This window comes from Coregonus clupeaformis, unplaced genomic scaffold (genome assembly GCF_020615455.1).
Source record: "Coregonus clupeaformis isolate EN_2021a unplaced genomic scaffold, ASM2061545v1 scaf0598, whole genome shotgun sequence".
In the NCBI taxonomy this organism is placed as follows: domain Eukaryota; kingdom Metazoa; phylum Chordata; class Actinopteri; order Salmoniformes; family Salmonidae; genus Coregonus; species Coregonus clupeaformis.
In genome coordinates this window covers 285,371-291,000 of record NW_025534053.1, presented here as the reverse complement: position 1 = coordinate 291,000, position 5,630 = coordinate 285,371, and positions in this window count along the sequence as shown.

Sequence of the window (5,630 nt, the reverse complement as noted above, 5' to 3'; positions counted from 1 at the left end):
GCAACAGTGTGTGAAAACCTTGTGAAGACTTACAGAAAACGTTTGACCTGTGTCACTTGCCAACAAAGCGAACAAAGTATTGAGAAACTTTTGTTATTGACCAAATACTTATTTTCCACCATAATTTGCAAATAAATTCATAAAATCCTACAATGTGATTTTCAGGATTTTTTTCCCCTCATTTCTGTCTGTCATAGTTGACGGTACCTATGATGAAAATTACAGGCCTCATCTTTTTTTAAGTGGGAGAACTTGCACAATTGGTGGCTGACTAAATACTTTTTTCCCCCCACTGCTTAACTTGTGTCGATAAAAACAGCTGGATGTAACGACCACCCTGTACTGTCAGAATGATTTGGCGATCATAATTTGATTCAAAAACACTGTTTCAATCCTCACCTGTCAGAATAAATAAACTTTGACAAAAGAAAAATCCACCCGTCCAACGATTATAAAAATGTTTTGGAGCTTTAGAACATTTCTCCCTATATCTGCCGTCTCCATTACACACCGTCGCAAAGATTATTTTAGCAACATTGCTTTGTCGAAAATGCAGCGTTGGGGGAAACCTGCCTATTGCGAGTGATTGGTCCAGGATTTGTTCTGGTCTAATGTTTGACTCAATGGTTCGGCCAAGCGATAATTCGAACAAATTCTTATTTACAATAATGGCTTACCCCGCCAAAACCGACGACGCTGACATTTGCACCGCCTATGCGACTCCAATCACGGCCAGATTGTGATACAGCCTGGAATCCAACCAGGGTCTGAGCTGACAGATGCAGTGTCTTAGAACAGCTGCGCCACTTTCGGGAGCCCTGTGACTAATCATTTCTAGATTTAAAGCTCTGAAAAAGGCCTATCAGCTAACCAACTTTATCAGGAGTTATCCTGAGCCTTTTACAATGAGAAACAATGCAATTTGCACAGCGGGAAATGCAGAAGTATTTAATTTTTTTGCTATGATCATCTCTGTCAAAAATGTACAGACACAAACTTTGAAACCACTGATTATCATGACAATTTAGCTGACAGGGTTAAACTCCCCGGACAACAGTGGTTTCGAGAGTCCTGCAATAGAGTGAAGACGTTAATATTTGTGTAAAGTCTACATAGTTGTGTTCTGGGGTGTCACACTGAGTAGGCTGAACAATACATAGGTAGGGCTGGACAGTGCAATATGAATGTCCACCAAACAAAATAAACAGCACACTCAACTGGTGTAACGTGGTCCAGACCCAGAACGTGGGATTCAATAAAATAATTACAGTCGTATGAAAAAGCTTGGGCACCCCCCTCTGAGGCTGCATAATAATTGATTCTGTCGTCACAGAAAATGATCACAGTGGCCATTCCTTTTCTAATAAAAGCTGAGTAATGGGGTATTGTCCAGACAGAGATTTTAGTGTAGCAATATTAAGTTGTATGAAATTAAATCAGATGTGAAAAATAGGCTATGCAAAAATTTGGGCACCCTTGTCATTCTGTTGATTTGAATACCTGTAACTCCTCAGCACTGATTCATTGGAACACACTATTGGTTTGGTGAGCTCTTCAAGCCTTGAACTTCATAGACATGCATCCAATCATGAGAGAAAAGGTATTTAAGGTGGCCAATTGCAAGTTGTTGTTCTCTTTGACTCTCCTCGAAGAGTGGCAACACTGGGGGCCTCAAAACAACTCTCAAATGACCTGAAAACAAAGATTGTTCAACATTAATGGTTTAGGGAAGGGATACAAAAACTATTGACGCAGAGATGTTAACTGTCTGGTCAACTGCTGAGAACATTGTGAGGAAATGGAAGACCACAGGCACAGTTCTTGTTAAGGCCAGAAGTGGCAGGCCAAGTAAAATATCGGAGAGGCAAAGGCGAAGGATGGTGAAAACGGTCAAAACAGCCCACAGACCACCTCCAAAGAGATTGATGCGGAAGAAGCCTTTTTCTGCACACACGCCACAAACAGTGTCACTTGAGGTATGCAAACGCACATTTGGACAAGCCAGCTTCATTTTTGGAATAAGGTGCTGTGGACTGATGAAACAAAGATTGAGTTATTTGGTCATCAGGGGTATTATGCACTGGCAGCAAAAGAACACAGCGTTCCAAGAAAAACACTCTTGCACCCACAGTAAAATTTGGTGGGGGTTCCCATCACTGTGGGGCTGTAAGTGTCCAGTGCCGGTACTGGGAATATTGTTAAAGTTGAGGGTCGCATGGATTCCACTCAAAACGCTTGAATATTTCAACAAGACAACGACCCAAACACTGCTCAAAAATCTGACCCGGGCATTTATGCAGAGGAACAAGTACAATGTTCTGACTATGGCCATCCCAGTCCCTAGACCTGAATATCATTGAGAATCTGTGGGATGATTTGAAGCAGGCTGGTTCATGCTCGGCAACCACATCAAAACTAACTGAAGTGGAGATGTTTTAGTAAGGAGAAATGGTCCAAAATACCTTTCATCTAGAAACTCATTAGAGGCTATAGGAAGCGTCTAGAGGCTGTTATTTTAGCAAAAGGAGGCTCTACTGGAAATATTGATGTGATTTTCTGTTGGGGTGCCCAAATTTATGCACCTGTCTAATTTCGTTGATGCCTTATTGCAATTTTCTGTTAATCCAATAAAACCTCATTTCACTACTGAAATATTACTGCTGTCCATCAGTTATTTGATAGATCAAAATGAATATTGCTGATCCAAACACCCAATTATTTATAAATGGAAATCATGGAAATTGTCAGGGGTGCCCAAACTTTTTCATACGACTGTATTATAATATATAATACTGTTTTGGTTGGGCTTCAACCCCTGGTATCATATAAACACACATAAGACATGGAAACACGTTAGAATTGGCAAAAACAGCAACAACTAAAAATCTCAGTCGTAAAATATGCTTAGAATTGCGGGATATTAGCTTTAAAACTGCTAAATGTTCTCTCCGCCAACAAGAGGGTTGTGAACAGTTTGGGGTCACAAGTTGGGGTTTGTTACTACACCACAAATGACAATATCCATCCGGACCTTTGCCACCTAGGACATTTTGTTTGATCGACCTTCCAAATCAGTACTGAAGTACCCCTGCAATAGGACTGACTGGAAGGTGATTTTTCAACCCAGTCAAAGTCCTGCAATAAGAAGGCTAAGACGCTAATATTTGTATAAACTCTTGATCATTGTTTTCTGTGGGTGTCACCCGTTCCGCGGGAGCACAATCCAACCAGTTTAAGTGCATATAAGAACGCCCCCAATTCAATTATGTGGTTTAATACCTCCACCGTGGGATTTCAACCGTTTCTTTCTGTTTATTTTCAAAATAATTCGTTTTTATAGTTCGTTTTAAATTAAGTAACAACGTTTGACATGATAACAATATTTTGTATCAGTTCATCACTTTCAATGAGGGCCTTTTTATTTTGAGGGCGAACCGTAAATTCCACTATTGTGGTTAATCGTTATTATGACTAAGCTTCACATCCGTAGGGACAAGCGGGTACCAGGGCTGCTTCCAGCGGAGGACGGAGACGTTGTTCACGATCAGAGTACAAATGTATTATGTAGAACAAACATGCCTCTGATTCTAATGAATCATGTCACTTCTATTCAGGGTATTTCTATCTGCAACTTTCAAAACGTTTTTGTAACCTGAACATGCCCAGGCGAAACGTCACTGACCTATATACGAACCTGGAAAGCCTCACAAATGAAAACGTGTAATGGACGCTGCGCCATGTGCTTGTAAAACATATTTTTTCACGTTCTTCAATCACTCAGATTGACACAAACATTACACAAAAACCTTTCCCTTAATGTGATAATACCTTGACTGATTTGTTATCTAACATGTTATGACGTTATTTCGATATTAGACAGTTTAAACGTGCTATTACATACCTGTAGTAATAAAGAGAAACGAAAAGCACAGTCCTGTCGTTTTCTTTATTCAAAAGAATGTTGCGCGCCTCCCCGGAAGTTCCTGTTCCCCAACTACCACAATAGAACAGCGACATCTTCTTCTTCTTCTGTGGGTTTTATGGCAGACTACTTCCAAAAGGTTGCATTGCCGCCACCAACTGGACGGTTTGAAACCACAAAAAATAAATTAAATAAAAAAATACATCCATACTTAATAGTGATACTTACTTACTCCACCCTAATAAAAAAAAGTACATTGCCAAAATGATACTTACTCCCACCCTAATCAAAAAAAAGTACATTGCCAAAACAAACAAAAGTCCCATTTCTTCCTTCCTTTAAATCTCCACATCTCCTTCTCAGTCTCTAGGACCTGAGATGGTGGTACGGCTTTTGACAATATTCCATGTAACTCTTTTGCCAATAAATCTTTCAGCCCCAGGAACCGTTCGCCGCGAACCACAATGATTTCTATCTTCCTAGATCTTTTCTCCACCTTGGCAGTGCCGTTAATCACCATTGCAATAAAGGCCACAAAGTCCACCTTTTTAACCTTTAAAATGTCAGGATCATCTTGTTGTAAGGCAACCCCTGCAGCTTGCATTGAAGGCTTATCCACCACCATTATATTTACTGTAAAGATAACCCCAACAACTACAATGATTCAGTAGATCAGTAATGTTACAGTACTCTAGCATGTCTCACAGCTGCTTATGCTGACAAAACATGTTAGTGAATAGGTCAGATTTAGCTTCGTGATGCTCATTTAAACTTCCTGTCTTGTTCAGCTTCAGAAAAACAATAAATATGTCACTTCAAACATAGTTTTTGGTAATTCATTACACAAAAGAGAAGAGCTTGACTAGTACAAATTCATATACAGTGGGGGGGAAAAAAATATTTAGTCAGCCACCAATTGTACAAGTTCTCCCACTTAAAAATATGAGAGGTCTGTAATTTTCATCATAGGTACACGTCAACTATGACAGACAAATTGAGGAAATAAATTCCAGAAAATCACATTGTAGGATTTTTTTAATGTATTTATTTGCAAATTATGGTGAAAATAAGTATTTGGTCACCTACAAACAAGCAAGATTTCTGGCTCTCATCAGACCTGTAACTTCTTCTTTAAGAGGCTACTCTGTCCTCCACTCGTTACCTTATTAATGGCACCTGTTTGAACTTGTTATCAGTATAAAAGACACCTGTCCACAACCTCAAACAGTCACACTCCAAACTCCACTATGGCCAAGACCAAAGAGCTGTCAAAGGACACCAGAAACAAAATTGTAGACGTGCAACCAGGCTGGGAAGACTGAATCTGCAATAGGTAAGCAGCTTGGTTTGAAGAAATCAACTGTGGGAGCAATTATTAAGAAATGGAAGACAAACAAGACCACTGATAATCTCTCCCTCGATCTGGGGCTCCACGCAAGATCTCACCCCGTGGAGTCAAAATGATCACAAGAACGGTGAGCAAAAATCCCAGAACCACACTGGGGGACCTAGTGAATGACCTGCAGAGAGCTGGGACCAAAGTAACAAAGCCTACCATCAGTAACACACTACGCCACCACGGACTCAAATCCTGCAGTGCCAGACGTGTCCCCCTGCTTAAGCCAGTACATGTCCAGGCCCGTCTGAAGTTTGCTAGAGTGCATTTGGATGATCCAGAAGAGGATTGGGAGAATGATATGGTCTAGAT